This window comes from Salvelinus alpinus, chromosome 5, assembly GCF_045679555.1.
Source record: "Salvelinus alpinus chromosome 5, SLU_Salpinus.1, whole genome shotgun sequence".
NCBI classification, from domain to species: domain Eukaryota; kingdom Metazoa; phylum Chordata; class Actinopteri; order Salmoniformes; family Salmonidae; genus Salvelinus; species Salvelinus alpinus.
Window position 1 is genome coordinate 90,582,975 of NC_092090.1, and position 11,219 is coordinate 90,594,193.

General features: G+C 42.1%; 1 long non-coding RNA gene across 2 annotated transcripts; it reads left to right on the forward strand.

Moving 5' to 3' along the window:
• The first annotated feature begins 3,601 nt into the window (after window positions 1–3,601).
• On the forward strand, window positions 3,602–8,560 carry LOC139575248 (uncharacterized). Of its 2 annotated transcripts, XR_011674929.1 has the most exons (3): window positions 3,602–3,784; window positions 4,040–4,084; window positions 7,497–8,560. It is a non-coding gene; the product is annotated as an uncharacterized lncRNA (long non-coding RNA). The 2 variants fall into 2 exon arrangements; XR_011674930.1 differs by lacking the exon at window positions 4,040–4,084.
• The last annotated feature ends 2,659 nt before the right edge of the window (window positions 8,561–11,219 follow it).

The following is an 11,219-nucleotide window of genomic DNA, read 5'->3' on the forward strand; positions in this document are numbered from 1 at the left end:
ACAAGGCCCTGACCAGCACAATGCAGAGGACCATAGAGACAACGGGCATAGTGCCCAGCCACAGGGTGAACTCAGGGCCACCTACCCCCTGAGGCCCTGTACCTGAGGCCTGGGGACTTGAGCCTGAAGTCTGGGGCCTGGAGGCTGAGACCTGAAGCCTGAGGCCTGGGGCCTTGAGCCTGGGGCCTGAAGTCTGGGGCCTGGGGCCTGGAGTCTGAGACCTGTGGCCTGGGGCCTGGAGGCTGAGACCTGAAGCCTGGGGCCTGGAGGCTGAGACTTGAAGCCTGGGGCCTGGAGGCTGCATGGAGCCCAGCCTCTTCTAAGCCAACCAGACTTAAAACACAACCAGTGTGGGTGTGGTCTGCACCCTAACCCCAACCTCTCCCTGCGCCAAAGCCCCAATGAGCCACTCATATAAAACCTACCGCCATCTTTACCACATAATAAGACTAGTGTGTGTGTGTGTGTGTGTGTGTGTGTGTGTGTGTGTGTGTGTGTGTGTGTGTGTGCGCGCGCGCGCGTGCGTGCGCGTGCGTGTGTGTGTGTGTGTGTGTGTGTGTGTGTGTGTGTGTGTGTGTGTGTGTGTGTGTGTGTGTGTGTGTGTGTGTGTGTGTGTGTGTGTGTGTGTGTGCGCGTGTGTGTTGTAGGGAAGATGTGACTAAAAAGTGAGATATCGCTCAGTAAAAAAAAAGCTGAAGAATAGAGAGAACGGGGAGGGAGACAGTGAAAAGACGGATGACGCGTGTCGCCTTTAGATGACGTTGGCTTGACAACGCCATGGCAACGACAGGACACTGACATGAAGCTTATGATAAAGACTTGAGTTAGGCTGACGTTGCTCTGTCTTTCCCCACACAGTTATTCTCCCCTCATTCTTTATGGTGCCGTGAAGAGCTGCTTTGTTAGGCTACGCAATCCTATACCACCTTTATCCAGTCTGATTCAGATTCAGGAAAACATGTTACATTACAAAGAATTAGTAGAAAATGCTGGATTAATTTAACATTGAAACTGTAATTGTAAATTCAAACTACAGGTAAATTCAAAGTACAGTAAATGCCATGAAAATTGGGTATAGGCTAACTTTGGGATTATATTACTATTATTGTGAATATATTAATTACATTTATGTAACTGAACTGCTTGTAATTCTAACAAAATAAAAACGTTGCCTTCTATTCAATTTAATATAGTCTAATATAACATTATTGCATTGTTGATAATTACTTATACAAACAGAGGTTTTTTTTCTGCAGGGGAGAATCTGAACTGAATCAGGATAAATTCAGAATCAGGATAAATTCAATGTGCAATGTAAACTAATCTTCACCTTCCATTAATTTAGTATAATTATGAATTACAATAAAAAATCATTAGCCCACAAAAACAAATGTTACACTTTATAATAACTTTCATGAGTAAGCCCTCACAAATGCTCATAAATGTTTATAAATGTGTTATTGCAAATGTTATAAAATCTCATGAATTGTAATGCTTATAGAAATGCATAAAAATAATGAAATACTAATGTATTAATAGTGTACACACTATTTATAAATAGCTTAATTAATGCTCATTAACGAAGGTTATTATAAAGTCTTACTCACACAAATGTTACATTTATTAAATATAATCTGAGTTTGAATTTGGCCCCATTACATCAATAGTCTAAAATAGTTGACGTAGGCAACCCTTACCATTCATCTATTTCTAAGTATTACATATTTACACAGAGAATTAGACCTACTGCATATACATGCAACTAATGAAAATAAGAAGACAAAAAATTCATTATTGTCTACTTAATGGTTAAACATGCCTTACCTGGGATGTGTTATTCCCTACATAGGTAGGCTACTGTGTGTGAACAATACATAAAAGCTTGTCTGCCATAATAGGCTACAGATTATTCAGATTATGCTTTAGACGGAACAGCTCATGATAATTGACTAAAATGTTAATATTTTATATTACCAACAACATATAACGTACCTATCGGGTAAAGTTGTCCTTTATAGACCCAATTGTCTGCCATTTAGGAACATTTAGCATCAGAATTCAGTCCCATGGGGTAAACCTAAAACAAGAGAAACATTAACAGGATGGCATTTTCAATGGCAAGCCGTTCTTACAATGACCCCGGCTTCTCTTCATTCCTCAATTTATCACACGAGGAAATTGTATATTTGACAAGGCCTTGATTGTGTTTGCAAATATAATGTTAGAGTTTCTTAAATTTGAGAAACACAATATTGGTACGGAAAAATACGGCGAGAAAAATAGTTTTAAGGAGTTAGATGGAATTGTGTTATTGTTACTTGCTACGTACTTTAAAACAAGAGCTGCCAACGACACCGAATGTATCACTTCATATTTCTCTTTCCGTTGATGACTACCTCAGAACACAGGAGTCATTGTGTGGAGCATTGCTGCCCCCTAGTGGTTACAGATATATTTATTGAACTATAAATAACCAAACACCTGATCAGAACAACCTTCAGTTATTATTGTATATATTCAAATAATCAATTGAACGTAACATTTATTATGTATCACTATTACTGTCTGTCATAGTATGGAAAATGTTTTAGTATTCTTATTAATGTTGTGATTTTACTAAAACATAATGGTGAGGGAAAAAGAAGAAACCGCACACTGCTCTTGAAGGAAGCTCTGAGGAAGGCCGTGAGGCCGATACGTAAAGCTTAATAAAGAGCAGTGTTCTTTTTTCTCATCTTATTCAACTGTAACCATGCATACCTTTTGAATTTTGAATTACTGAAAACTAAACTTCTTCATTATGCAGTAGATTGAATAGTAAGCCGACACTGTAGTGTTTGTCAACAGAAATAACATCAACTATTGCAAGAGGTGTCAATGATTCATCAGATAATGGACAAACACACACCAGTCAGTGTCAAACACAGTCATGTGATGGTTCAATCTCCATAGCTGCCCATTGCTGTGTGACATGAGTATGTCTGAAGGAGGGGCCTGGTGACTAGAGCTCTAGTTTACTAAACTCTCAATCTGTGGAATGACACATTTTCACTCATCTGCTGTGCACTTCTCAGAAGTCAACTGTAGCTACACACTAAAATTGACTAAAATCCATTGTTACATCAACAAGTTATATTCATTCTGTTCATCATTTATTATGTCATCATCTTTATTAATTCACGTCTTAAATGTCTCTCTTAGTTTACTGTCAGAAAGTGAAATAAAGTTTATAATGGAAGGCATCCGCCACACTCACACACCACACACACAATCAGTGTACTTTGTTCTACTACTGCCTACGTGTGTGACACTGCACGGTGAACTTCTACCACCAACTCCTCTGTCAGCTTCAGGGTTTTGGAAATTAAGTTATTCTCTCCTCGGGCAATCCCCCTCTCATTGATCACAAAGATGCTGTCAAGATACAGTTATGAAGGCACCCCATAACAACCCCCACCCCCCTGAAAAGCATGCCATGTTTCTTATGCAAATGTCAGAGAAACACTTACAAGAGCACTTCAAAAGTATGGAGACCCCTCAACGCAGCTGCGCATAATAATAACGCTCACGCGCTCATTTCTATGGGTCAGCTGCGCGGGAATGGTGTGTCAATCACGTTCACATGTGGCTGAATTTGTCATCTACAAACAGGGATACTTTGCTGTTGCTATGGAGACTAATCCAGTGCACCACACCCCCCTCCACATTCCGTGTGTTGAAACCATCAGTCAGTCTAAACTACTAGATCACACATCCAACGGCAAGCCGCGTTGCGGCACTTGAGGTCAGTGCGCTCTCTTTCTTTATTTCTCTCTCCTTTACTCTATCTATCTTTCTCTCTTTTCTGTCTCTCTCTTTCACACACACTCACTCGTTGACCCAATTTATTCTTATCTTGCTTTTTAACTATTGTGTCTCTGTGTGTAACAAACGTTATCTGCCCAGGTAAGTTTGAATGTCCACAAATATGTTTTCTGGAGCTGATCGATAAATGGTGAGATTTTGCTGATTTTGTAAAATAATTCTAGCATCCTTCTAGATCCCCACCTAGCTGTACCAACAGGGGAAATCACTTTTTGTAAAGGTAAATAACCTTCACTTCTAAGTACACTACATGAAGGCGTATATTTCATGATTAATACATTTCCTTATTTCTTCTGAGTCTAGAGTATAAAATACCTTCAACTATAGATATGCTAATCATGGTCAACTCTTCACTGTCTCTCAATATAGGCTTATGTCATAAATAATATATTATACTGCATTTCTGAAAAAAATCTAAGTATTTTTTTCAAAACATTGTATGCCTCACATATTACAATTCACAAAGGGTGGATTGTCAATGTGCATGTCATAAAAAAATGATTCATCAAAATAGTAGTACAAAATACGGTTTTATCCTTTATTATAGAAATATTCCTGATAACATCCCATCAGGAAGGAAAAAATAGAACATCTGATGCATTTCAATGACCAATCTTATGGCTCTATATGAGGTGCCTGTTTGAAATGCAGTGCATAGCAAGGACCCTTTACCTTCTCCGTACAAATCAAATATTCATGTTTTACCTTGTTGTCTATAGTCTTGGGGGTAGACCTGGAATTAGATATGCCTTACACGCATCTTCATGAATCATATATCACTGTATAACTACCTACACACTCCCATAGGAGTCTAATGTAGCAGGCCTGCACACACAGATTCACAGACCTAAATATGTACGCATGCATATTTACATGAGAAAACAAGTGTCCGACTCTTTAGCGTTATTTACAGCACAATGACAGGGATTATGGATCTTGCTGAGCGAGCCACACACACAACGTCATCCCGGCATCATGTAAGACAGGCGAGGGAAGGAGAAAGAGAGGGAAGGAGAAAAAGGGGGGAGAAGGAACCTGGAGGGAGGAGGAATCTGTGGGGAGGGGAACCTGGGGGGGAGACCTGGGGGGAGGAGGAATCTGTGGGGAGGGGGGGGGGAGCCTGGGGGGGGGGGACTTGGGGGGAGGGGAACCTGAGGGGAGGAGGAATCTGTGGGGAGGGGAACCTGGAACCTGGGGGGAGGGGAACCTGGGGGGGGGGGCTAGGGGGGGCCTAGGGGGAGGAGGAACCTGGGGGACGTGCTTTCATGTTCTCCGGACAGTAGACTTTCACACTGCCTGGATGGCTCTGCAGCCCCCTTCAATTATGCAGGAAAATTGATGTGTATCATTAATTATATCAGTAATATCATAAATCATCACTTGGTGCAGTAATTAATTATTTTCTTGTTATGTGAAGAACATGTCAGAGTAAAGATAAATAAGGAGGGAAAGAAAGCTGAAGTGGAATTGAGGGGGAGGAGGATTAGGTGAGGGGGGGAGGAAGGGAAGGAGGGACAGACGGACGGAGCGGCTATTAGTCCGTCAGAAAGCGGGGTACACTCACAAGCTCTATTTACCGGCCCGATGGGACGTGACGAGAATGTGACAGCCCCCCCCCCCTTCACTCTTGAAGGAATGACAATTAGGTCCGAAACAAGACGGCCCCTTCCTGGAAGCTAACGATGGTGTTCCCCGTATTAGCCTTACCCACATAGTCCTGTCCCAGAGTTTAGGTGGACAGAGGATAACAGGTACATCCACCTTCAAACCAGTTGTCATCACGCTGTACCAAATAGCAGCTTTTAGCTTCTGCCTGTAAGAGGAATGGAGCTTGCCTGGAGAAATGACTGAATGCATGAATTTTATTTGACATTTTTTTAATACATAACGGTGTCTCAGTCATTTGAGTACAACAATACAGACCTTACATAAAAAAATGGTCAAGGATTGTGCAGGGCTATAGAGTCAGGTGGTTTCACTTCGAGCTCTATCTACATGTAAAATTCCCCACTGGAGACCGGGGTTCAATACCCAAGTCCACCTCTTACACTTTGTCTCCTCTTAACCTGTGACCCCCTCTGCTTCTAATCCATCTGGAATAGATCAAATACATCAGTGGAGTGAATCTCTCCTTTCAATTTATTTTCTTAATTATCAAGGATTAAAAACCATGTCTACTGGCTTTTTTCCCATCGTGGTTCTCATTATAATCAGAAGGGCAAAAGAATGGACAGACCTAAATGTACTTTACTGTCTGCGGTGGAAGGAGAGAGATATTCCAGAGTATTTATGTGGTAGTTAGTTTGTTCCTTTGCTTGAATCAAAAGTCTTGCCATGGTGGATTGCAGGGGAAAGTGGTAATCAAGTTATGATGTTAGAGATGTAAGATGGCAACACATGATTCACCACACATCTCATAACATCATGTTTGTTTTTTGTAGTTACTGTATTTGTGTTCATAATTTTGAAAGTCACCATAGGAGAGATAAAATATGTTTAGGAAACACTTACATCAATTAACTTTCTTTAAAAAAAAAAAACATCATATAATACAATCATTACTTAACTCCAAAACATTGTTTGAACATTTTTTGTTTAGAGTTGAGCTAACTAAATGTCAGGTTTCTTAAAGGGAATAAATGATTTAATCAGGAAAGATTCATTTTATTTTGTAATTCCTGGTCTATATTTTACAGTAATATTGCATAACTATTCCTGTGTCTTAATTGAATTAAAAATAGCTGCTGGTGTAAAGCCCTTATGACAAGTAGGCAGAATTATTTTATTCTCCTCCAATTTTTGAATGTTATTAATTGGACACTTGAATGAAAAGCGTTTCAACGTGCCATTATTTTAGAACACTAAAACAGCAGATGAGGAGCACTCCCTAAAAACGTTATCCAAACACAGTACTCCATGCTAACAAATCACGTGCTGATCTGAAGAGCTTTGGTTACATCTTAGTGCATTACCAGAGAGTATAGGCTACTGCTCTCCCTAAACTAATCCTTGTGATGAGTGGCAATCCCTTCTACAGTAAAACTCACAATTGTCTGTAATGATTTAGCTAACGTTGACACATGGTATTACTGATGTCCTTGATTTCTAAATGTGTAGGATACACAAGAGAGGTTTTAGAAGAGCAACTGAATGTTCAGGAAGGGGTTTGACTGTGACACACAGTTACAGTATAGACTTGATAACGAGACAGCGGAATCAGGAGAAGAGACTACACTTCCTTAGCCTTTAGCTGGGTCAGCGTCTGCGGCCTCGGATACACTCACACTCTCATGGAGCATCATGGGTAGACAGCACGTATCGATCTGGAGGAGGGGGAGGAGATGGAGGAGAGAGAAAGTAAACACCACTCCAGATGACAAAACACTGATCCCACCAGGGACCTGAACCTTCACCCTCTCATGCTCTCTCCCCGTGACCCTCAGTACCTCTCCACTACTCAGCCTGGTCAGGTGGTGTCCGTGTGTGTGTGTGTACATGTGTGTGTGTAGAGAGAGGGGGGTTTAGAGGGAGAGAGACAGAGAGAGCGAGAGAGAGGGGGGTGTTAGGGAACACAGGCGCCTAAGCCAGTTGGAGTTTAATCAATACCAGGCCTCTTTTGTTCCCGGCCGCAGAGAGAAGAGCGGCCATTCACTCCAGAAAGGTTAATGCCGGGGGGTCAAGTGATTTCACACCCACGCCGGGATCCTCTGCGTCGCCACGACTACCACGCCTCCAGCCGCTATGACACCAGTGGCCTGATTTGTGGGCTGTGAGAGGTGATGGGATGGAGGTGGAGGTGGAGAGGGAGAGGGACGGGGAGTACTGTTATCTTATGATAATGCTGTCCCTCCATACTTCAACAAATGAAGGAAGAGAATACAGGGCAACTGGACTGTGCAGACTGGACTGCATAATATCCCCCACCGTCGATCATCATGTGCTTTTGGGTTGGTCCCGTGTGCTTTTGGGTTGGTAGAGCATGGCAATTGGTCAGGATTTTGAGTTCAATTCCCACAGCCGACGAGCAAATAGGAAAATGTATGCACTCACTACTGTAAGTGGCTGTGGATAAGAGTGTCTGCTAAACGACTGACTCACTACTGTAAGTCGCTGTGGATAAGAGTGTCTGCTAAATACCTAGAATGTAGAATGAATTAATGTCTTTCTATTGTGCATGGGCTCCTATTGTTTCAGACAACTGCCTTCACATTCAGACAAAATGCTTATTTTTACTTTTACCCTCAGAATTCTGTTCAATTTGACGCGTTGCTAGAAAGGCAGTTGACACTCTGTGTAATAGCAGATCATATACCGGTACCTACGTACATCCTGATGGATAGTATAGCAATAACTGCCTTGACGGATTCCTCGTGGAACACTCAACTACGGATCCATTGGCATTGTTTGTCATACACCATATGTAGCTGCGGTCAGAAAAGTATAGACTACAACTAAAGTTCAAAAAAATATCCATGTTTCTATGTTGTTTGTATCCTCACTGTTACTTGCATTTGGTAATTGATAAACTGAAGATGGGAGCTTACAATGTCCCACTTGAGAGCTATTTACCGCCACCCCCCTCCCCCCAACCAGTGTTGAAATGTCATAGAATACAATTGCAAGAACATATCGTTCTTGAGTCATATGTTAACAGAATGTGTAATTATGCCTATTAAACACAAAAACTATGTTTCAAGTGAGAATTAGACCGGTCTGATGCCAAAACAGAAAGGAAATTCTTGCCTACTTCAACCATATTTGAGCAAAAATAAGTAGTGTGTAGTTCCAGTAGTTAGCTACAACACTACAATGCAAAAAAAGTAATTAACTACTGAAAACACTAACAAGATTTTAATTTAGGTCAACTTCCACCAAGCTACTGCAAAATGGAGTTAAATTACTAGTTGAACAACATGTACTGAACTCCAGTATCCTGCCCTCTGCCCAGTACCCTACTCTGCCCCTTAGTCACAAGCCGGCTACCACCAAGTACTCTACCCTGCACCGTAGGGACTGCTGCCCTATGTACACAGTCATTCAATACTGGTCACTTTAATAATGTTAACATACTATTTATATATCTACTGCTGTACAATGTTTTTAATAACTGTTTTCATTTGGATTATTGTGTGCTTGTTGACATTTTCTGCATTGATTGATAGGAAGTAGTTACATAAGCATTTCGCTGCACCTTCCATAACACTTGCTAAACTGTGTATGCAATCAATACAGTTTGATTTTGAGTTCACTACTCCCCAACACTGCCCCAAACATACATCCCCTCCCCTCTCTCTGTGGTAATGGAGGGGGACAGTGGGTTGAGAGGGAAGGTCTCAGAGAGGGACTTATCTGGCAAGGCCATTACTTAAAGCCTCACTATTCCAAACACACCACCTCACTGATGGAAGCACAATAAATTATCCATTCAAACTAAATATATTCTGCACAAATTCACTGGAATACATCTCATCGTTATCTGTGGGAGTGGATGGCTGGCAATTAATAATCCAGCCATCCGTCTTATGGAGGGCATCCATCTTGTTTTTCATTAGGTCTATTGCTCTGCATGTAATTCCACTCTTCCCCTCTATACATATGAGCTCCCTTCTTCTTGGTGACTTTGCTCGGAGGGCATGAACATGGCCATTTGGGTACTTTTGTGATCATGCCTTTCATATCAGTAATTCCTCATTAATGCACTACCATAATAACCTTTGATTCCATCCTCGGGATTTCAGATTTTCATCTCATGTTTGGAGGCCAAAAAATTTCCCTACAAAAAGGGCACTGGAGCTAGCGTTAGCATCCTCTGGGTCTCTGTGGTTGACAATAGTAATTAGCATCAACGAGTGAGCAATATAAGGAGCTTATGATTGACAGTTGCCCCCAGAGAAGGGGAACGAGTGAGGTGACAGCTGGGCTCTCCAGTCTCTCTGGCCGCCTCAGGCTCTGGACCCGTGTCATCCTGCCTGCCTGCGCCGCAGCCAAACCCTTCCCCATCAATGCTCAAACTCATGCCTTATTATAACCGGTGTTTCAGCCAAACTCTTCCCCCTTCAGTCTTCACACATTACACGTAATATCACAGGTTTACATGTTACGCATAGTATTACCTCTTGTGGAGTTTCTCATGTCTCTATGAGTCTATAAGGCATTCTTCAATGACACTGGTTCTCCAACAGCCAAAAGGAAAGAGCCGCTCTCCTAATTGATCCCCACACTGTACATCAGGGAGACTCTGTTTTCCCAGCCTAAAAGACACACAGCTCCACCAATACACCACCTCACCACCACTACTATCCTTATACAGCCTAACAAACACACAGCTCTACCAATACATCGCCTCACCACCACTACTATCCTTACACAGCGTAACAGACACACAGCTCCACCATGGTGTCGCCGATAGAGATGGCAGCTTCGCTTCTAGTCCTAAGGAAACCATGCAGTATTTCATTTTTTTATGTATTATTTCTTACATTGTTAGCCCAGAAAACCTTAAGTGTTATTACATACAGCCGGAAATAACTATTGGATATCAGAGAGACATCAACTTACCAGCACAACCAGCACTACAACCAGGAATACGACTTTCCCAAAGCGGAACCTTTGTCTGCACCTCCCAGGGCATTTGAACTGATTCCAGAGGCCGACCCAAAACAACGCCGCCGGAGGAGAGGGTGCCAGAGCGTTCTTCTAGTGAGGCTTCAGATGGGCGCACACTACCCACCACTTCCGAGTATATTACTCACTCATGTCCCAAGTTAACAAAGTCGACAAAAATAGGGCAAGAGTTGCTTTCCAAAGAGATACCCGGGATTGTAACATACTCTCTTTCACGGAAACATGGCTAGCTTGGGACATGCTGTCGGAGTCAGTACAGCCAACGGGATTTTCAGTGCATCGCAGTGACAGGAATAAACATCTCTCCGGTAAGAAGAAGGGTGTAGGTGTATATTTCATGATTAATGACTCATGGTGTTATTGTAACAACATACAGGAACTTAAGTCCTTTTATTCACCTGACACCTGACAACATTCCTCACAATCAAATGCAGACCATATTATCTCCCAAGAGAACTCTCCTCCGTTATTGTCACAGCCATGTATATCCCCCCGCAAGCGGATACCAAGATGGTCATTTAGGAACTTCACTGGACTTGATGCAAACTGGAAACCATATATTCTGAGGCTGCATTTATTGTAGCTGGGGATTTTACAAAGCTAATTTGAGAACAATGCCACCTAAATTCTATAAGCATGAGTGAGTAACACGCTCGACCACTGCTACTCTTCCGCGACGCATATAAGGCCCTCCCCCGCCCTCCTTTTGGCAAATCTGACCATGACTCCAT